The sequence below is a fragment of the Gekko japonicus genome, unplaced genomic scaffold, assembly GCF_001447785.1.
Source record: "Gekko japonicus isolate JY-2015 unplaced genomic scaffold, Gekko_japonicus_V1.1 scaffold1572, whole genome shotgun sequence".
Taxonomy (NCBI): Eukaryota; Metazoa; Chordata; class Lepidosauria; order Squamata; family Gekkonidae; genus Gekko; species Gekko japonicus.
In genome coordinates this window covers 157,377-180,978 of record NW_015163137.1, presented here as the reverse complement: position 1 = coordinate 180,978, position 23,602 = coordinate 157,377, and positions in this window count along the sequence as shown.

Sequence of the window (23,602 nt, the reverse complement as noted above, 5' to 3'; positions counted from 1 at the left end):
ATGGTGAAGATTCCACCATAGCAGGAGGCCTGGCAACCCTATAAATATGTCTAGTTCTTTGGAATCAGGTCCCAGCTATGGGTTGCCAGGAAAACCAAAAATTTCCATGTGTATCTCTTTAATGTATAACATTAATATATATTGGTATAACAGATCTCTGGGACTCCATAATCACCACAATCAAACAACAGACTTCCATCATTTCTCCATCTTAGAAATACAGTATGTTCAGTCTCCTCCCCCAAAGGACCAGCCTTCCCATGATTTGAGGACTGTTTCTATACAGCCATTAAACAGCAGGATTTCTGGATGGTCCCTGCTTGGAGCTTTTCCACTGCTGTAAAGCAAATGCTAATTGTGTGACCTTTAAAAGAAGGTTGAAGGCACCAAGAAGTTTATGGGAAAATAAACTCTGCAATTCACAGCCAGTTCAAAAGAGGAGAAAATAGTCTTCCTTGTTCTCAAAATCAGCAGTCTAATTTCTTCCCCAAATTGCCTGAATGGATACACAAACTCCAGGTGTCCAGATGTTCCCTGTTTTCTATCTCCATCCCACACCTGTCCATGCCCCAAATTTGCCTCTCTTTTGCATCTTGGAAGTATTTTGGAGATGATTTGAAAGAGACTCTTCTTACATGTATACAGTGCCTTCTCTTCCACTCGGGTGCCTTTTCTTCCCTTACATTTGAGTGACCTCACTTCCTTTCCACAGCCACCCACGTCCATCCATCAAGGGTGAATGCTGTTTGGACTTTGGAACAAACACAACCTGTTCCAATGTAAGATTAAGCATTCTTACATTTAAAAAGACAGAAACTGTGGACCTTGGCTTACTATTTCTTTTCAAACTTACATCTGAATCCAGTGTAGGGCATACTGTCGCACAGTAGTACCAAAATTCTGAAATTCTCTCCCCAGTGAGATTCATCTGTTCCCTTCTTTTGCCATCTTCTGCCAGTGGGTGAAGACTTTTTGGTTTTGTCTGGCATTTCTCAAGTGATTCCTCCTTCCTGACCAGTGTTTTAATTGTTGTTTCCAAGTCTTTGTATGTATTTTAGCCCTGTTTTAATTGTTTTGATGATGTGTGTGTGATTTTATTATGTACATTTTCTGTCAGCTGTCTTGGTAGCCTTTGTGGGATATAAGGTGGGATATAAATTTTGTAAAACGAAGTGAAATAAAAGAAAAAGTATAAAAATGGCAGAAAAGAACCTTCTGTTGTATATGGAAAGGTGGGGGGATTGTGGAGTGTCTGTCTGTCTGTCTGTCTGTCTGTCTGTCTGTCTATCTGTCTATCTATCTATCTATCTATCTATCTATCTATCTATCTATCTATCTATCTATCTATCTATCTATCTATCTATCTATCTATCTACTGTTTTTGCAACCAGAGTTATAGTGTAGGGATGAACCTACAGAAGAATGCAACTATTTCAGTTCTACATTTTTGAAGGTGTATTGCTCTACAATCTGAACTCCATGTGACACTGGTGTTTTTTTTAAATTATTCTCAAAGTGTCTGTCCAATAGCAATAAGTCAGCAATAAGAATGAGGCTTTTCATTTTGTTAATAGGGAATTAAAGTTATTTTATTAATACCCTCTCCCCAAATAATTTCCTTAGCAGATTGAGAAAGGTTACCCCTGTAGAGAGGTATGATTCAGTGAAGAGCTACATGGAGAATGGTATAGAACAAAGAGCCGGAGAGAGAGGCGGGGTCAGAGGGCAGCTCCCAGATTAAGACCAAGAGAGGCATCCCATGCAAGGAGATTGCATTTAGAGTGATGTGGTGCCCCCCAATGTCCAGGCATGGGGAGTCACTCACTCTGACAGCCCCATCCCTTTTCTGCTTTTCAACCCCCCCTCAATTCAGAATTGTTTTGCATTTCTTACCTCTGCTATTTAGAACCCAAAATGCCAGTTTCAATTGCAAAGTTTCTTAGTCTTAAAGGGGCTACTGGGCTTTCTGCTATTTTGCAGCAACAGACTAACATGGCTAACCCCTCTGGATCCGTTTCAATTTTATTTCTCCCTGGAGTGAATTGAGCCCAAGTTGTTGCTGTTGTTGTTGTGAGGAGGAAGAGGAGGGTGGTGAAAACCAGTGAGGATTGTGAGGCACTCCAAAGGGATCTGTCAAAGATGGGCGAGTGGGCGTCAACATGGCAAATGGGGTTCAATGTGGCCAAGTGCAAGGTGATGTACATTGGAGCCAAAAATCCTAAATATAAATACACGTTGATGGGGTCTGAACTGGCAGAGACTGATCAAGAGAGAGATTGTAGTAGATAACTCACTGAAAATGTCGAGACAATGTGTGACTGCAATAAAGAAGGCCAATGCTATGCTGGGGATTATTAGGAAGGGTATTGTAAACAGATCAGCCAATATCATAATGCCCCTATATAAATCAATGGTGCGACCTCATCTGGAATACTGTGTGCAATTGTGGTCACCACACCTTAAAAAGGATATTATAGCTTTAGAAAAAGTGCAGAAAAGGGCAACTCGAATGATAAAAGGGTTGGAACACTTTCCCTATGAGGAAAGGTTAAAGCGCTTAGGGCTCTTTAGCTTGGAGAAACGACGACTGAGGGGTGACATGATTGAGGTTTATAAGATTAATGGATAAGAGGAAGTACTTCTTCACCCAAAGAGTGATTAACACTTGGAATTCACTGCCACAGGAAGTGGTGGTGGCTACAAGCATGGACGGCTTCAAAAGGGAATTAGATAAGCATATGGAGCAGAGGTCCATCAGTGGCTATTAGCCACAAGGTATAGATAGGGACTCTGGGGCAAGTGATGCTCTGTCATCTTGGTGCTTGGGGGGGTCAACAGTGGGATGGCTTCTAATGTCCTGGCCCCACTGGTGGACCTTCTGATGGCACTGGTATTTCTGACCACTGTGTGATACAGAGTGTTGGACTGGATGGGCCTTTGGCCTGATCCAACATTGGCATCTCTTATGTTCTTATGTTCTCAGGGGTCATTTGGGGGGGGACGCGGGGGGACGCCATCCCCCTGGGTGAGGTGCGGGAGGGCGGGGCCTGGAGCTCCCTGCTGGTGCTCGCTGGAGGTCGCCACCGGCTGTGGGGAGGACACACTTCCGGTGATGTCAGGGGATGTGGCATATGCTAATGAGTTATGCTAATGAGTCCCCCTAGCTCTTTTTCTACGAAATGACCCCTGTATTTCTTCATCATGAATTTCCCCTCTGAAATGTATCCATTTTTCAGTATGGTGTGTCAATAAATCAGCATATCCATCAGACACAGAATACAGAAAGATGTACACAGAACGTCTAAGTACCACCTTAATCATGTCTGAATGCTACGCAGGGCACATAGGGCAATGCAAACAAATCTACAAGGCCAACAGTGAAAAGTGGAGAACCGGCACCATTGCCAAAAATGCAAACAAGTGTAATCAAAATGAAAAGATGAAACACTGGCTCATCAGTGGCCTTGAGCAGCAAAGCCACATCCTCTGATTGGCGAGGAACAAGCTCGGGTTGATTTGATTTTGAATATTGGCCTATAATTGAGGGGAAAACCAAGCCTGAACTCTCCTGTATTCTTGCCAGTGCCCAGGACCAGATGGATCTGCCAGGATGTTGGCTGCAGTCCAAAAAGCCCTTTAATCCAGAGTAACCTTGCTCTTCAGTGGAAGTGCTGTGTCATAAATAGACTGTGGCGTGCAGCCTTTGGCTGTAACCAGCACCTACCTCATTAAGGTTTTCGAATATGTTTCCTTATGACAACCACTACATTACCATCAATCATTTTCAAGTTAGGTTGTCAAAGTAACAGAATAGCATGCATTTCTGCACTGTACTGTCCCCTTTCTTTATTTTTATTTTTTTGGTCTGTGTTGGCTGACTCAAATAGATTCACTCATATTTCCCCCCAGCCATTACTGCAATTAGCGTCCTTTGAATTCATCATCAAGGGAAGTTGCCATAATCACCGTCCAAAGAGCCCTATAGTGCAGGAATCTCACACACATTTAACAGAGATGTGCTTTGAATAGCAGGGAGGAAAATGAGGCAATAAAAGAGTTCATTATCTCTGGGGAGGGGGAGAGAACGGAGATTCCATGTGACTTCTCAGTTTGCTTAGTCACCTGGGAACAGACAAAGGATGATACAGTGTTGCAAAAACTGCTCTGTCCTTCACTCTTTGGGGAGACTAATTAGTCTGAAGGCCAGGATAAAGGGAGCAGACTGCTGAAAAGATCCCTGGGGTATGGTTGCATAGCCTCATTCAGCATTAACTCAACAAAACGAAATGGAAGCATTCTGTTTATGGACTACAGATATGTAGTTTGGAATGTTAGAATGTGGGCCTGTGGCTCAGGAGTAGACCACCTCTGTGTGCGTAAGGTCCACAGTTCAATCCCAGGCATCTCCCGGGGAAGAGTTCTCTGGCACTGCTGGGAAAGACTTTGTTCTGTCTGCGACCCTGGAGCTCTGCTGCTATCCAAAGTAGAACACCCAAGTCAATTCCCCAGTGGTTTGACTCAGTGTAAGGCAGATGCATCTATTGTTGGGGAAAGGCAGTAACTCCACAGTAGAAACTGAGAAGTGCATAGCTCAGACTGCACAGCAAGTGTTTTATACAGTAACAATCTCTCTCTCAGCTTATACTGTTAAAGGATGCCAGCCAACAGGAGCTGGGGAAACACCTTTCTGTGCCCAAAGCCCTGGAGGCCTGCCATCAGTTGGGACTACAGACCACAGAGCTAAATGGATCAATAGTGTAGAAGGCAGCTCCATGTGTTGCATATGAAGGAAGGGGTTAGCTTTAGTAAAAAGGTAAAGGTAAAGGTTCCCTTGCTCGAAAGCCAGTCGAATCCAACTCTAGGGTTGCGGTGCTCATCTCCATTTCAAAGCCGAAGAGCCAGCGCTGTCTGAAGACGTTTCCGTGGTCATGTGGCCAGCATGACTAACCACCAAGGCGCACGGAACGCTGTTACCTTCCCACTGAAGTGGTACCTATTTATCTACTTGCAATTTCTTGCTTTCGAACTGCTAGGTTGGCAGGAGCTGGAACTAGAGATGGGAGCTCACCCCATCATGCGGCACCCGGGTCTCGAACCACTGAACTACTGACCTTCCACAGCCTGCAGTTCAGCGTCTTAACCACTTGAGCCACTTGAGTACATGTACTCAAATATTAACAAAATCTCTAGCATTCTAATTAGAGTCGCCAGCTCCCCTGGTGGAGGCGGGGATCCCTTGCTACTGATCAGCTGGCTGGCCAGGGGATTTACCAGGAGAGAAAGGAAGGTCCAGGCGACATCACCGGTGACATGGCAACATCACTTCCAGTGTGCACAGGAAGTGACATCATCACCACACAGGTGACATCCAGATGATGCTCTGGGATTTCGTTAACATCGTATTGGCTTATTTCTTATTGGCTTACTTCTTATTGGCTTTGTTCTGTTCTTACAACTGTGAGCTGCCTCAAGTAGATCTTGAGAATCATTGTGCATATTTTCTGAATAAATAAATGACCCCTAGCTTTTGAGGTTTGGCTATTAGGTTTAGTAGTAATAACAGCAATATGTACTGAACGTAGAAATATGTTGGCATATACAAGGTCTGTAGGGCACCTACTTGAGGAAGATCAAAAGAACAGTCTATAGGGGACAGCAGAAGGACTGCTAGTTAGCATAGCTAGATTAGGGGCTTCCCACAATTTCAAATTACATCCTTCCTGTTTCCTAATTGGCTCTTTGGAGAATTCCTGCTCCAACTCTGCCCTTCCCCTTCCTTCCTGTCTCTTACAGCAGTTTATCAGTTAGTTAAGGCCCCCCCCCCGTTCTATCAGAGTTTATTTCTTCTTTAATAGACTGAGGGTTTTTTTCCTCTTTAAACATTTACTGCTCCATTGCTCTTAGGGTTACCAGATGCAATCATTGCACTGGCAGGTGGATTTGAGGGTGGTCCGGCAGTGGGTGACGATGTCCCCGTTGCAATGACATCACATTGAAGTGATGATCTGATGGGGTGATGATCTGACTTTTGGGCAGACTCTCTGGTTAAAATTGGGCTCAAATCATAGAGTTTTGCCCAAAAAGCAGAGCATCACTGCGCAATGTTGCCGATGTGATGGTGTCACTTCGTGTGACATAATCACATTGTGTACTCGCCGTGTGATGTTGCTGTTTGGGATGGGGCTTCCCCCACCAGCCAGCTCACTGGCAGTGGGCAGAAGCCCCAGAAATCAGGGGATCCCCTGCCCAGACTGGGGTCTGGGGACCCTAGTTCTTCTGCATGTTTAAACTCTGCCAACAGAATATACATAATATCAGTGCGGTTTGCAAGAGGGAGAGGAAATGTGTGCACAATCTTTGAACTCCGGAAGGAGTGACTTGCTGTGGGCTTTTAGGTAGCATCTAGTTGGTCATTGTGGGAAACAGGACATTGGACTTAATGGACATTTAACTGATCTTATGGTATTGCATGGCAGCATCTACATTCAGGTATCATAGTGTTTACTAACTGCTTACCTTGTGGATTGGTTTGATCATGTGATGTACCTGTAACCTTCAGAGATATGAGACCTTGGCATTTTAAAACTTTTTTTCTTGTATCCCCTCTTTTTTCTTTTTTTTTTCTTTTTTAGCCCACCGTAGGGGATTTTTTATTTACATTTTCTAAAACCTACAGCAAAAACTATGGGTTGGGGGGGTATACTAATACTCTAACACTAAAACTATGGGAGATGGGGAAAGGAAAAACTAATACATACAGCTACTCGATAGGGGAAGGAAGCTACCATTCTAAAATACTTCATCTACTGGATTTGTTGAAAAGGACAAGACTAATACATGTCACGATCTAGTTAACTTGAAGTAAAGCTTATTAACCTAGTATTACAAATTTATATAAAAGTTGGTTACTTTAAGAATAGGCATTTAATAGCTTAGCACAAATACTGCCTTTAAAACTGTTGTCTTAATTCTAGAGTCTTTTCTTCTTCCGTTTCTTCATTTTTTGGAGTTTGGGGGTGGCTTCTCCGATTCTGATGATTCTGATGAGGTGGAACTAGTGCTTTCTGAATCCTGTGAGTAGGATTCTTCTTCTTCTTCCTCCCGATCTGGTTTTAAGTTCTTTTTCTTCTTCTTATATTTTGAGTTGAACATTCGATCCATATTTTTTTCTGCTTTCAGAACAGAATCAATTATATATTTTTTTATCCTGGTAATTGAAGCTCAGACATTCCAGGAATAGCCATCTGTATGGTTTTCCCTTTTTTTGCAGAGTGAGAGTGAGCATCCTGTAGAGTTTCCTCTGTTTTCTGAATTCTAAGAGGATGTCCTTCAAAACCTTTACCTCTTCATTCTTGATTTTTAAGGATTTTCCCATTGTTGATTTTAATGCCAGTTCTCTGGTAGATGGTTTCGTGAATTTTAAATAAGTTTCCCCTGGGAGTTTATTTTCCTTTATAAAATCCGGATAAGTCCTATAAGCCACATCCATCTCTTTCAATAAGTCTTCTTGTTTGTAATCCATTAATGGGGCCAAGGCATCCACCGAAAGTTCTTTTAAGTCCTCGTTCTTCTCTTCGAGGAACCCGTGGAAACGTAGAACATACATGGATCTTTCCAGCTGGAGCTGTATTAGTTGCGTTTTGTTGGAGGATCTTTCCTTCTCTGCTTCATCTACTCTGTTATTAATGCTCTCAGTCTGTTTTTCTATTTTTTCAACATTTTCTCAGTTGCTGAGGTTCTTTTATCCATTTGATTAAATTGGTTTTTTTTTAACATTGTCCAGTTTGGTGTTGAGGTTAGTCATCTGGTCGATTAGAGGGCGCAGTGCATTTGCTAACAGTGAAGAAAACTCTGTAGTTACTTCCTGGTTCTGGGAGGGAGTCGTTGGTATGTTATTTCCGCTCACCGTTTTTTTCTCCAGCGCCCGCCTTCCTCTTCCAGCCGTAATATCAACAAGAAGTAAGTTTTCCAAAACAAGGCAAAAGTTGCACGATTTAAATCCGCTTTGTATATATTAGCAGTTTTTGCATTCACTTAAGTTCTTATGCGCTTATTTTAGCTCAAAGTCTTTTTTATTGCCGATTTAAAACCACTTTAAATTTTTATTCAAAAGGGGGGCTGCTTGGATCCTTCTCCCCCCACGCTTCAAACTTAGGCACTTCCAGTTACTACCAAGGTCCGATTTGCTTTTTCATCTGAACATTGCTTAACTCAGTTTGGAGCCCTGGAGATCTTTGGAAGCATTTTAAAGTTTTGATCATGGCTGCTTGCTCTGGTAGTCGTCTCTGGGCGCCATACTGGCTCCATGGCGATGGGACCTTTCGGGGATAAGGTGAGCCTCAATTCCTTGGCCATCGCCTTGGAAGAGGCTCTCCTCAGCTCCCCAGGCTGGGGGTCTCCTACAGAGACCCCGGGGAGGTCCAGGATGAACTCGGACCTCTCCCATCAGCCAGGTCTCAGCGAGTCTCCATCGGAGTGAAGCGGGACGTGTCTGAGGGGTGAAACGCTTAAACCGGAAGTCTCTTATCCTCTCTTTTTTCAAGAAGAAGATGTTTCTCCAGACACTGGGGGCTTTTCCAGGTTTGTAGAAATATCTCCCTTGTCTGTCCCTGTCCCCATGATATGGGTGTTTTGATCTGCACTTTGAGGCTGCTTTCAGAATTAGATAGATACATGGTTTCTGCATGGCACCACCATTTCATATATGCTGTTTGAGCAGCTGTAGCATTTGAACTCGTCCTAAGTAGCATTTGTGTACCTATTACAAATAAAATCCATACACAAATTCTCTATGCCTCTGTAATTTTTTTAAAAATATGAATGTGTTTTATTGATTGGCAAAGGCATATCTTGACACAGCACACAGAATTGCACACAGAGATTCTTGAAAATCTGCCTACCACTTACGTACCACCTAGCAGCCATATTAAAGCAGCGAAGAGTGCTGGCAGTCAGTAACTTCCTCAAAGTAAATTTAGGAAGTTGTGTTGATTCAGAAAAAAAGTGACTCATGGAATGATGGCACAGAATAATGGGGAGGTGTGTGCTGGATGAGGCAAATAGTAGCCTCCCAGTTTTAATTTAGACTAAAATGAAGTTCATCCACATTGATTTACTCCGTGCTTAGATCCACTCTCCGGAAATTGCCAGTTGTCAAATCTTAGATCATATTGTACTAATAGCAACCAAATGACATGCACAATAAAATATGGACTATCTTTCAAGCTGCGCATGGTGCAGTCAAAGGCTTTTATTGCAACATTTTTTAAAAAACTCAGCAGGCCTTTAGAGAAAGTAATCAAGAAAAGGTGGCTTTGGAGAAAAAGGTTTTTAAAAAACAAAAACAAAAAAACCCCTCCAATTAAAAAAAAGAAATCCCCATTATGCTGTTATTTCAATTACTTCACTCTTCTCTCTAACCACTGGATCAATGTTACAATGCTACCCCTGCCATGACGTTGTTTCTCTTATGAGAAGAAAACAGCCCCCCCATTTGCTTTTAGTGCTTGTGAGATGACCTGCATAAATCCACCTAGAAAAAGAGGCAGATGGCGTAGCTCAATGCAAGAGTACCTGCCTTGCATGCAAAAGTTCCCAAAATTACTAACCTGAGAATATATACAAAACCCACTATTCTGATAAACACAAATCTGGATTCTTAGGCGTTATGACCCCCCTCCCCCCCGCAAATCCATGTTGTTTTTTTCAGCAGCAGGTGGCATCTTGTTTTTCTTTGATTTTCTTGATTTCGGGGGCAATGGCATTTCCCCCTTTCAAATAGATTCTTGCAAGGGATCAGGAAAGCTCGCACCCAATCTGGAGATGAGCCCCAGAGAAATAATGTTTAAGGTGCCCAGCTGCTGCTCTGAGCCCACCAGGAACTCCTTAAATAGTAGTAGTAATTAAGGTACCCATACAGTGGATACCCAGCATGAAGACGTGTCTCATAGCCATTCATAGCAATTCGTAGCAAATGTCTCATCGCAAGTCACCTCACACGCACATGCTCTATTTTCAAAAGAAAATTCAAACTGTTTTCAAAATTGCGGTGAATGAGTGGGGGCGCAGTTCTTGGCAAAGGAATCCTTCATCACTTTACAAAAGGAGGCAATGGACCACAGTAAGAAATGATGGCAGATGCAGAGTTTTCATCAGAAATGTATATGCCACTGTAAGACTATGCAGAGAAAGCAGATGCAGCCAGGATGTAATCAATCAATCAATCGATTGATTAATTGATTAATTTTGTGGCTGGTGCTCTCCCATCCCCCCCCATATGAAACAGTGGAGAGAAGTGCACCACAGGAAACCTGTTTGGGGAGGTTGTAAAACTGGACCGCTCTGTCCATTCTGCATGAAACTTAGGATGATTAGAGGAAGAGACATGTCCTGTGCAAAACATAAAAGGGCTGCACCAGACCCTCAAATTGATTCCCCCATTGAAAATAATGGTCCCAAGTTCTGGAACCTGGGGAAAACACAGGTTGCGGTCACACATGTGAGATAAAGAGTGTGGGGGGAAGCAAGGCTATTTCCTCCGTAGGAATTTGACCCGCAGTTGTGCGATCACACAGTCCTTGGAAGCTGTTGGCGCAGCCCGCCACTGCATGATCAGATGCAACCGCGGGTGAGTCGTGGTTTTTTTTTTCGTTTGTTTTTTGCTGTTTGTTTCTGATGAGGTTAAACAAGGAATTGATGGATCGCATCTCCGCACTGAGGGCTCTCTATGGAGTTTGTGATGATGCCCATACCGAGAAGGCAGCATGGAGTCAGGATGGCCTCATCAGACCATCCCGACGGCATGAGAGTGCACTGGAGTGATCAGCAACCCAATTTACTACTGGATTTCCCCCAGTGGCTTTTAACTCCACTTCTGCGACAGAGCAGAACGGGTTGCCGACGGCTGCGGGGTGCTTCCCAGATGTTGTCTGATCGTGCCCTTTACATCCGTCCAGCATTCGTGCCTATGGCAGGTCTAATTGTACATATGATCGTAGCCGCAGATTTGAATCCCTAACCAGTAAAGGTGTCTTCTCCAAATCCCAGATCCAAAATTATAATGATCCCCCCCCCGGAGCACAGCCCTTCCAGCATCCCCAACCAATCTCTGATATCAGGGATGAAAAAATGTCTCCCATATCATAAGACCAGTCCTTCTGTTGTTGTTTTTTTTAAAAAAAAACAACAATTTTTATTTAGGATATCATCACTCAAAATCAACATTTATAATACATTTTTATCCTACCCTCCCCCCTTCCCCCCCCCCGGCATGGCTTCCCACAGTGCTACAACCTCCTGCAAAATTCTTAAATTCCTTCTTCCTTCGCTTTATCATTATAAGTTCAATAGGTAACTAATCTCTTCATATATAAATTTCTCTATTTCTTATTCCATATTGTTAAACTTTAACACTCAATAATTATTAAAGCAAAATAAGTTGTCTCTTACATCCCAATTCTTCTCTAAATAGTCTTTTAAATCTTTCTAATCTGCTAAAAAGTCTTCTGCTTCCATATTGTTTTCTTGTCATCTTGTCCATTTCAACCATTAAAAGTAATTTTTTAATCCAATCTCCAATCTCCAGGACTTTATCTTGCTTCCAACTTTGAGCATATGTCATTCTGGCAGTTGTAATCATATACCACATCAGTGTCCTTTTTGCCACCTTGACCTCTTCCATTTTTAGTCCCAAAAGTAATATTTCTGGTTCTTTCTTAAATTTACATTTCACAATTTTTTCCATTTCTGCATGAATCTCTCCCCAATTTTTTTTTTGCTTTTTCACAAGTCCACCACATATGATAAAACGAGCCCTCAACCTTTTTGCACTTCCAACATTTGTTTGACATATTAGTATTCATATTAGCAATCTTTTTTGGTGTCATATACCATCTATACATCATCTTATAACAATTTTCTTTTAAGTTATTACATGTTGATATTTTTAGTGCATTTTTCCAATAAGACCAGCCCCTCTGGGTCAGACCAATGGTTCAGCTAGGCCAGTATCCTGTTCTACACAGCAGTCAGTCAGTTGCCCTGGAGCTTCAGAGTATTACTCCCGGGTTTCAGAGTATTACTCCCTTTGAATATGATGATGATTTTAATCACCGTAGCTAGTACCACTGATAAACTGCTCCCCCTTGAATCTAACCCCTTTTAAAGCCATCTATGCTCACGGCCATCAGTATCTCCACTGGCAATGAATTCTACAATTCTGTTTATTTGTGTAGAATAAATATTTCCTTTTGCCTGTCCTGAACCTATTGCCCACCAGTTCGGTTGGGTGCCCTGAAATCCTAGTATTATAGGAGAAGGAGAAAAATCTCCACCTGTCCACTTTTCCATCTCGTGCATAATTTTATCAATCTCTATTATTTCATTTGGTTTTAATTTCAAAGCCTCATATGGCTTGGATTGAGCATACCTTTAGGGCTGTCTGTTCCCATATGGACCATCCCAACCACTATGGTCATGCTTGGTGGATAGGTGGTAATCTTAAGGCCTTCTTGATCATGGCACCAAATTAGGGACTTCCCTCCTGTGGGAGATTTGTTTGTCCCCTTCTATTTATTTATTTATTTGATTCAGTTTGTATCCTGCCCTCCCCGCAAGCGGACTTAGGGCGGGATCCATCATAAAATTCACAATACAACAAATCAACAGTTAAAATATATCTAAAAACCTCTCTTAAAACAGTAACCAATAAAAGACTGGTGCTGCAACAAATCTCAGCAAGATGCGGTTGGTTCCTAGGTGGCCATTTGGATCTGAGGTTACTGAAGGAGAGGCCAATAGCAGGTCGGTGCCCACTGCCTCAGCTGAAAGCTTGGCGGAAGAGCTCTGTCTTGCAGGCCCTGCAGAACTGTGATAGGTCCAGCAGAGCCCTGATTTCTAATGGGAGCTCATTCCACTAGGTAGGGACCAGGGCTAAAAAAGCTCTGGCCCTCATTGAGGCAAGTCAGACGTCCCTGGGGCTGGGAACCGCCAGGAGGTGACATTCTATCATTGTCTTCCACCAGCAAATGAAGACTTTTGTTTTGGTTGGTGTTTCCTCACTGATTCTCCCTCATTGCCCCTTCCTCTTCTCTGTGTGTTTATGTGTTTTTAGTTATTTTACATTATTTTCATATATTCATATGTGTTTTTAATCTTGTTGTATTTTTATTTTTTAACTGTTCACTTCTTTGGGTACCCTAGAATGACCAGAAAGGTGGCTTTAAATAATGAACCAAAATTTATGTTTTAGGTTTGTTGATATTTTTATCCATTGTTTCAATTCTCTGCTTCTCAGTATCTGGTTAGTACATTTGTTTGTCTTGTGTATAAATGCTATACATTTTTATATGAAATATTTTTGTATACAATGTATGCAGTTGATATATAATGCCTAGTGCTGATTTATCAACTCAAGTTTAATGGTGGAACATGTGTGCATTTTATGGGAAAGGTTTAGGAAACAGAAAATAAAATTGCTTCAATGTAAGGCAGAAGCAACATTGCTATGGGTACATTAGTACTGAAATACAAATGAGGAATTCAGAATCATCCCTTGTAACAAGGCTGGAAAGGATTCTCCTTAAAACCTTAGAAAGTTAATGTTAGCTACTTAGTTCTGGTCTCAGTGAATCGGTACTCTGAAGCAGTATAATCAGTTTCCAGTGTTCACATGCAATGTAATCGTCTGGTGAATGTTTGAAAATATACAAGATCAAAGACAGAAGTGTGAAAAGAGTTAAGAAGTTTGTTTCAATTCATATGGGGCAGAGACATGGCTCAGTGATAGAATGCTGCATGTTAAAGATCCTTATCAGGGGCAGATTGGCAATGAAGGCAACTGGGGAAAGTCCTGGTGGATGAACGGTCTGGGGGAGCCATCACAACCCCACAGTGGCCCAGTGTGAACTACCATTTTGTGGGAGCTAGCATCCCCTGACCCACACAAAGCAGGTGGGTGGGAGCTGCTGTGAGCTGGTGGCCCCCATCCTTCACATTGGAGGGCACAAGCCCATCGGAAGCTGTGGCAAGTCTGCTGCTTCCTTTCCTTTCTCTGTTGGAGGGGTGGGGCCAAGGTGGCCCTTTCTAGGGCCATTTTTGCCTCCCTTTCCATCCCTGGTCCTGGGTTCAGTCCCTTGATCTTCACTTAAAGGATCCTAAGTAGCAGGTGCTTTGAAAGACCATTCTTTGCCTGAGCCCTTGGAGAGCTACTGCCAGTCAGAGTAGACAATTCTACACTAGAAGGACCAGCTACATGGCAGTTGCATATGTTCTTTCAGCATCCATCCTGATGTTTTCAAGTGAGCCTCTGGGAACCTAGCAGTCTTCAGCCTGGCTCAAGTCTAAATTACTGTTTTAATATCAGTATGCAAAACTTTCATCAGCTACCCAAGTCAGAGCGCCTTATTAGACGGCAAAGAGTCGGAGTTTTAATTAGCATTTCCTCTGGTGAACTAAACCCACTGAGATTACTACACTTAGTAAAATTTAATTAACTTGACAAAAGATCCTAATTGTTTTCTTGCCACTGGTCCTTTTGTGAGACTAAAAATAATATGCTCCCAATTAGGTGGCTCCAACCAGTCTCCCTCCCACCCCCCTTTGGTTGCCCTACATTTAAAAAGTTAACATGCTCTTTCTACACAAAGGGGGTTGCTTTTGTTGTCTCAAAGAAGGCGGGCAATTCTTTAGCCCATGACAATGTGCTTGTGATAAAAGCTTAGCTAGCCATTCAAATAAAAAAAAAGCCCCTCTCTCTCAACAAATACTTTTGGAGCCTTCTTGCTGAAATTTATAAAGTGAGACTTATGCATCGTATTGATTTTTCGCAGGTGCACAGAATAATTAAAGAGAGAGAAGAGGTATTCAAGGTTTGTTTGTGATAAGAACTAATCTGGGTTATTTTCAGGCACATGAACTCCATTCCCCCTCCTCTTCTCCTCATGTGCGGAAACACGATTGACAAGAGCCTGGATCGTCGGTAGGGATGTGCATACCAAAAATACCAAACTGAAAATATGCCTGGAAAATACCTTTCCAGTTTGTTCTGCATTTTTGTAAAATGGAAAAAAACCCACAATCATTAAACTTTCCAACATTGGGAGGGAAGACACACAAAAAATTAAGTGGAATATGGGAATCTCTGGGAGGGGGACGGAGCAAGTATTTTTAGAGTAAATGACACCAAATTTGCAGGGTACTAACTCCATCATTTCCCCCTAAAGACCCCCAAGTTTGAGGGAACTGGACAAAGGGCTATGACTTACTGACCCCTGAAGGAGGTGCCCCTGCCATCAAGGTCTGCATTGCTTCCTCTGTGAGGAGCAGAATATCTTTCTGGAGACATGGAACAAGGGTTTGTATAGTAAATGGTACCTGGAAAGATCCTCTGTTCCTCCATAGGAAGCAATGGACCTATACATTTGGAAATATCCCTCCAAAACCTCCCCCACAAAAATAAACCTGAGCCAGGAAAGGAATATCTGAAAATTTAGGATCATGGTACTGGTCTCAATGCTACCTCACTCCCCCCCATCAGAGTCCCACAGCAATCAGTCTCAACAACGTTCCTTCAGAAGCATCAAGTTTATTGAGTACAGTAAAGGCAGGTCATCTGTCCATATGTTCAGTGTTAGACCTAACTCCGCAGAAGGGAAAGGGGAAGATATATAGTATTCAAAGTGGGGTCCCCTGATGGACTCAGGCCAATCAGAGGGCAAACTGCAGTGCACCTAAACTAATGGGCTCTTATTCCCAGCAAAGCCAGAGGAGCAAGGTATCAAGTTCATGAGCTCAGTGAAAAGATAAGACACAGTGGAAGAAGTGAAATTTAACATTCCAGTACTTGTAGATGTGCACCCAGCAGCATTCTACCTCCCCCCACGTACAGTGGCAGTGTAGCTGACACCCCCAAGGCACACCCATAATTGTTGGGGATTTAGGTGCTCTAAAAACATAAATTTCTAGCCTGCCCTTCCCTGCTTAGTGGGGTTCAGGGCAGGTTACAACAGTAAATATACACAATAAGTTAAAATAATTAAAACAATCTACCCAATATTTAAAAACCTATACAGCATCAAATAGTACTTAAGATGGGAATCAAGGACAGTTAGTTAGTGGTCCCAGAGAAGTTTCAGTATGTATGCCCAGGGCTATTTTTGGGCAGGAACGCACAGGAACGGAGTTCCGGCTGGCTCCCAAGTTGGCCACACCCAGCAGGAACTCATTAGCATAATAGGCCACACCCAACAGCAGAAACTCATTAGGATTGGCTGCATTAGGGGTGTGTGGCCTAACATGCAAAGGAGTTCCTGCTACAAAAAAAGGCCCTGGGTTTTGACAACAAACAAGGTAAACAGAATAACAAGCAAAAGGTTGGTGTGGCTGGATAACCACACTTCTCGTAACATGTGGGTGCGGCCTAATGTGCTAATGAGCTGTGCTGTCAGGGGTGTGGCCCAATATGCTAATGAGTTCCTGCTGTTGGGTGTGGCCTATTATGCTAATTAGTTCCTGCTGGGTTTTTTCTACAAAAAGAGCCCTGTAGTATGCCCATAGACAGAGCCAGGTATTGGGCAGGGGCAGAGAACAACAAATAGACAGTGTCGTACAGATGGTACCAAAGTGGGATATGGGAAGCCTATGGAGTTGGATCTCCGCCGCCTCAGCCATAGGCCTGGTGGAACATCTCCATTTTACAGGCTCTGCGGAATTGCAACAAATCCCACAGGACCCTGATCTCATTTGGGAGAGTGTTCCACCAGGCTAGAGCCAGAGCCAAAAAGTCTCTGGCTCTGGTCAAGGCTAAGCGGATCTCCTTTGGACCACCAGCAGATGTTGATCTGTGGAGTGTAAAGCTCTTTGAGGGACATAAGGGGAGAGACTGTTTAAACTGTAAACTGATAAGGACATGCACTATTGCATTTTGGACCACCTGAAGTTTCCAGGTGAAATTCAAGGGCTGCCCTGTATAGAGTGAGTTACAGTAGTCCAGTCTGGCAGTGACAATTACATGGATCACTGTGGCTAAGTCATGGGGAAGGAGAGAGAGGGAACCAGTTGCCTGACCAGCTGAAGATGGTAAAAAGCTGATTTGGCAACATTTGTGGTTTGGGCCTCCATAGAAAGTGAGGCATCCAGAACCACACCCAAACTCCTCACCATCGACATCTGTGTTAATAACACCCCGTCAAGGGTTGGGATTCCCGATCTCATTCTCCATGGCTCAGACACAGGACCTCAATTCTGATGGGCTTAGTTTCAGTCAACACTGCTTTTATCAGCCAGCCACGGCCTCCAAAGCCCTGGCCAAAACATCTGGGGTGGTATCTGGCCATCCATCCATGAACAGACAGCTGGGTGTCATCAGTGTAATGGTGACAACCAGCCCAAACCCCGGACCAGCAGGGCAAGGGGGCACATGGAGATGTTAAATAACATAAGGGGACGGGATTGCTCCTGAGGGAGAAAGCATACCAGAGGGTAACATGGTAAAACCCTCTCCCCAAGCAACACCTTCTGACCCCGACTGTGGAGAAAAGAGACACGCCATTGCAAGGCAGTCCCCCATATCCCCATATCAGCGAGGCAGTGTTCATGAGATGGGAACTGACTGTGTCAAATGCTGCCATCAGATCAAGCAGTAGCAGCAGCACTGATCATCTCAATATAGATATCTCCTGAGGTCATCCATGAGGGCAACCAATTCCATCCCATAGCCAAGTTGGAAGCTGGATGGAATGGATCCAGGATAGAGGAGTCATCCAGGAAGGCCTGGAGTTATTCTACTGCTGCTCTCTCAACTACCTTACCCAGGAACGGAAGATTCGGCACTGGGTGGTAGTCAGCTGGATCGGTGAGACTGAGAGATGGTTTCTTAAAGAGCAGTGTCACCACATTAGATGAACTATTGACCCTTCTTATGATCTTAAATTGGATGTGCAGCATAAAGTTGTCTATCATTTACAGTGGGATGCACATTCAGATGAGCATTGGAAAGTACATGTGATTCCCCCCCCCAGTCTACGTCTACACATGAGGTTGCACATCAAAATATACCTCCTGTTGAATATAGTGCAATGCAGATTGATGCCATTTCACATTGAGATCCACGGTCTATTTGCAGTCCCGTCTCCTGATCCACACCCAAAAATATTCGTCCACATATCCAAGTACTTTCTCTGGATTGGCATATTTTCATTATTATTCAGTAATATACTACATTCTCCCGATAAAATCAAGTATAAAATGTAGTGTGTGTGTTTTTTTTAAAAGGGGGGGAAAAGTCACCCAAGTGCATTAAAGTAGTTACTCAACTTGGATTAGAAACTTATAGAGTGTGCATTTCCCTTATAGGAAATAGATGGGCTTTCCACAGAATTACAGGGATCAATACCTTAAAGGTCAGTGAAATGGCTGATGTGTTCAAATCTTGGTATATTGTCTGTCGCTGACTAATGAAAAGTGACTGGAATCATTTGTCACATAGATGGTGATGGTAATCACAGTTTCTGAATGCAGAGCATAGTCCTAGAAATACATAATATGACTATTGCAGTAGAAAAAGGGAAGAGTCCAGTAGCACCAGTGACTCACGAAAACTCATACCCTGCCACATATTCTGTTAGTCTTTGTTAGTACTGGACTCTTCCCTTTTCTACTGCTACAGATAGATATGGCTACCCGTCCTGATCTATAATATGACTATTATTCTCTATAAAAGGTAAGGACAACCCTCTTCCATTCCTAATCCTTACTATTTAAATATTTAAAGGAATTTAGGGGTAGATCAGGGTTCCTTTCCTTTTCAATAGTAAGATTCTGATATTGCTTCCAAAGACTATTACAGGGGGAAATATCCAATGGGTAACAATGACACCTTGAAATGTACAAGGCATATAGTGTTTGAAGTACTGGCTTCATCACTCACATAACATGATTGTACAAGAACTGTTCCATGGCTGCTTTGATTTGCTGTTTCCTCAGTTTACATAGTGTCACGATGAACACCCTGATCAACATACGACCTTATGCTACACAGTAGCCTTTGTTAATTCAGCCCTATTTGTCGTCCACTGAATTTTTTTGGTATCATTGTATAAAGCAACAACATATAAGAAGGGGCAATTACAATGGATGTCATGTGACTTTGTCTCTGCTTCTGTTAAGGGTATAAGCAAACACAATGTTAGACAGAGGCATTCTTGATGAAATGCAACCTGTTATACTGAGAGGGAAGTCCCTACATTCTGTGCTGCATCATGGTCTCTTACCATGCCTCACTGTAATGTGGGTACTCAGTAGATGTTTCCGAAAATAGCATTGCTCCGTTTTCTGTTTGGGGTGATCCTGACTTGGGAAGGAGTTAGTGGCAGCTGTACAGGGTTGTACTGCCTGAGGTCGCGGCGCCAACCTGTTCCCTCTTCTACCCACGAGCCAAATCAGTCGATGCTCCTTCGCTCCAAATCCCCCAATTTTTTCCTAAAAACATAACATGACAAGCTGTGCATCCCAAACCCTTGCAAGGTGTGACATTTTGCCAAGCCCTATAGGACATCTGCCCTGACATGGATGCTCCAGGCTAGCCTGATCTAATAAAATCTCAGAAGCTAAGCAGAGTTGGCCCCGATTACTACCTGGATGGGAGACCACCAAAGATGTCCAGGTTAGCTATGCAGAGGCAGGCAATGGCAAACCACTTCTGTTTGTCTCTTGCCTTGAAAATCCTGGGGTTCACCATAAATTGTCTGTGACTTGGTGGCACTTTCCACCACCATAGGACATCTTCATTTCGAGAGAAATGCAGAAGGAAGGTGCAGTAGCTGGCTCCTGGGTCAGGATGGATGAAGGTAGGGTTATCACATATGGCTTAGGACATTCCTGGAGATTTGGGAGGGGGTGCCTGGGGAGGGAAGAGAGCTCAACAGGATGTCATGATGTCCACTCTCTAAAGCCACTATTTTCTCCAGGGGACCTGATCTCTGTAGTCTGGAGTTCATTTGTAATCCTGGGAGAACTCTAAGCCATGCCCAGAGGTTGGTAGCCCTCACGAGGATCAGGCAGAGGGTAATAAGAAGGGGGCGGAGGCAAAGGCAAGATGGTGGTGGAGAAGGCAGAGGTTGTTGTCACTCCCCAGATTCACAGCCCCATGCCACAGTCTCACTACCTTTGGTAGGTGTCATGGTGTGGGCACTTCCCACATGGATGTTGACTTAAAGTTTCACAGAATGATGTGGAAAGGAGCCATACTACAGCTGCCCCAGCCTGAAAAATGTTGGGAAGGATCTTCACATTCTCTCAGATGGAATTAGCTGTTCTGATTGGGGGATGACACATATGCCTTACCAGGGGTCATTTCCTGCAGGAGCACACAGGAGCGGAGCTCCGACAGTAAGGAGCCCAGGGGGTGGGCACGTGCAACAAGTCCCAACCCCTGCTCCCAGCAGTTCTCAATCAGGCCACGAGGAGCAAGAAGCAGCCAGGTAAGTTGCAGAGCCGCCCCCCCGGCCCGCTTTCAGGTACAAACTCTCCCTCCTCTGTGAGGGCAGATCTGCACGTTCCCCCCCCCCCAATAGCTAGCAATCCAAAACAGTCCAGTGGACCCTGAGAGGTGGGTGTTGCCTTCTGAGTTATGCTAATGAGCTCCTGCACCTCTTTTTCTACGAAATGACCCCTGTGCCTTACCAAGGAAGAACCTGCCACTGTACCCAATAGGATATTTCTCCTGAATTAATTTGGTACATGTTGGGGGGGGGGAATGAATGAGCCCTCCAAAGATCAACATCAAAATGGTAAAAGAAACAAAAGAATTTGGATATTTGCAGACAGTTCTTCCTCATTCACATGGGGGAGGGCAGAAAAGAAGAATAAGCTTGAAGGAGTTGAAATGTATGTTTAAACAAGAATTATATATTTGAGACATTGTTTACAATATTGTGCTCGGTGAATAGGTAGATTTGGGTGCGTGTGCATGGGAATTGCTCTAAAATCTGATCAGACGGGTCTCATGGGGTATTTCCTTCGTATCTTCTTTGTCCATAGTCATGTTTGATGTTGTAGCACTGGTCTGAATTCTAGCTATAAAAGCAAATGGATAGTGGATTGGGTTTACTTCATGCTTCATTGGCTGCCCTCAGGCCTTCCAATTTAGCCTTTCTAACCTTTTAAGCCGTATAAAACATTAGTTAATATAGCATTTCTTTAAGATTAATTAAGTAAATCTAGCAGAAGGCATTTCGACTCATATTTTTTTTCAGATGATCCTCTTATTCAGAAGAAGAAGAGATTGGATTTATACTCCGCCCTTCACTTGGAGTCTCAGAGCGGCTTACAAACTCCTTTCCCTTCCCCTCCCCACAACAGGCACCCTGTGAGGTGGGTGGGGCTGAGAGAACTCTGACACAAACTGCTCTTTTTCAAGGACAGCTGTGCCAGAGCTTGTGACTGACCCAAGGTCACATCAGCAGGTGCAAGTGGAGGAGTGGGGAATCAAACCCGGTTCTCCCAGATTAGAGTCCACACACTTAACCACTACACCAAACTGGCTCAGACAAAGAAAGCTCCCTTTTTAAGGAAACCTTTGAGAAACTGCCAGGTTGTGATGAAAATAGTCTACCTGTACCTGAGTCCTTTCAGAATACGGATGTAGATTAATGATATTTAAATGCTCCTTCAAACAAAATCAGTTCCTTGGACACTGAAAACCAGTTCACAAAAGAGAAGGACCCTTTCCCCCAAACAAGCTAGTTTCAGGAATCTGAATATACAACTATATTTCCTAGGAGGCTGTGGGGAGTGAAAAAAGGAGGATGACAACTGAAGGAAAAGAGAAGCTGTGAGAGAAGATAACATAATAAAGCACCATTGTTATTCTTATTGATTAATCCTGTGTAATGTGTAATCTGTGCAAGAGAAAACCTGCATCCAAAGAATTCAGCAATGAGTAATAACTCCTTGGCATGTCTATTTAAACGATCTAAAGTAGATGATGTTGTGAATAGGCCAATGATCTGGTTTGCTATAAGACACCTTCAAAAATTCATATTTAAAAAAAATATTTTAAAATAAGAATAATGTTTAACTAAAGATAATCTACTGTCTAGCTATAGATTTGGGGGAGGTTTTTTTTTTTTTGTTTCCCTCCCATAATCCTCCCTCTACTCCCCATCTTCAGCAGTTTCTTATGAACTGACCTTTGGTTCACCTCGGTTCACTGATTTAAGCTCTATAATAGAAAGGTGGTTATTCAATAAAATAATTAATCACCCTCCAATATTCTGACCCAGCATTTTTCAGTCACCTCTGGGACTTCACATTACAGAATAATAATCAATTAATTTTGTAAATTGGGACTTAATTAGAGGGGGGTTGAAGTGTACGGAGCTAAAGCAGTTCTTTTAAATGGTTATTTCCACAAAGTAGCCATGTGTCACGAACATATTAACAACCAAAGAACTGAGCAAAACAGAGACTTCTGGAAAATGTGGACTTTGGAAATATCTGTGCAGCCCAAATGGACAAGACTGATAATTACATCATTTGTTGCACAGGACACTAAACTCATCTGCTGCTTGCTATATTATCTGTATGTGAATCCTGATAGTATGATTGGATCCAGCCCCACTTATCATGTCTTATTTCCATATTTTTTGGCTTATTCATATGTAATCATTTTCAGAAATGAGGGATTTTGAATGGAGTGTATTTCATTTTTAAAATTACACATCATTTATAAAGAATTTAAAGGGGATAAGATTCCACTCTGAAGAAACTGTAATGGTTTCATAATGTTCTCTTTTTGAACAGGCATCCCATAAAAAAAAAAGAAAGAACTCATGCCAGGTTGGAAATGAAATTGAATCACTCCTTAGATTTAGTGTAGTTCGTGCATTTAATCTCTCTCTCACACACACATTCAGGTTTTAGGATCACCGGCTGTGCATGTAGAAAATTGTGAACTGGATCCAACCCCTGCTCTTTTCACTCATTTGCACCCAGTTCCCCTGTCCTGTGTGGATTTTGTCTGTGTAGATCCCATGATCCCCAGCACAGCCTTTGTGGGGAGCTGTCAAATGGGACCCCACTTTTCTTTTCTTCTTTTTTTAAGAACAATTTTTATTATAGGAATATTACATCACGTTCAACATAAAAATATTAGAATTAATACATATCCCTTTTCCTTCCCCCCACCCCCTTTTCTTCAGGCTTCCCGCAGTGCTCCCACCCCCTCCCTTTTATCATTTCTTTTAACTCTTCTTATCTCTAACAAAAACAACCATAACACTTGTTTATATACCGGTAACCTATATTTCAACATATGAGTTTTTAACTTTTCTATATCTCGGAGTCTATAAACTCTATTCTCAATAATTCTCTAAAGAGAATAAATTATTCTTCACGTCCCAATCTTTCTCTAGATATTCTTTAAAGTCTAACCAATCTGCAAAGAATTCTTCCGAATTTTTGCTATTCAATTTCCTTGTAAGTTTGTCCATCTCTACCATAAAAAGTAACTTCTTAATCCATTCCCAAATCATTGGTACTTTTTCTTGTTTCCAAGCTTGAGCATAAGTCATTCTAGCTGTCGTAATTAGGTACCACATCAGAG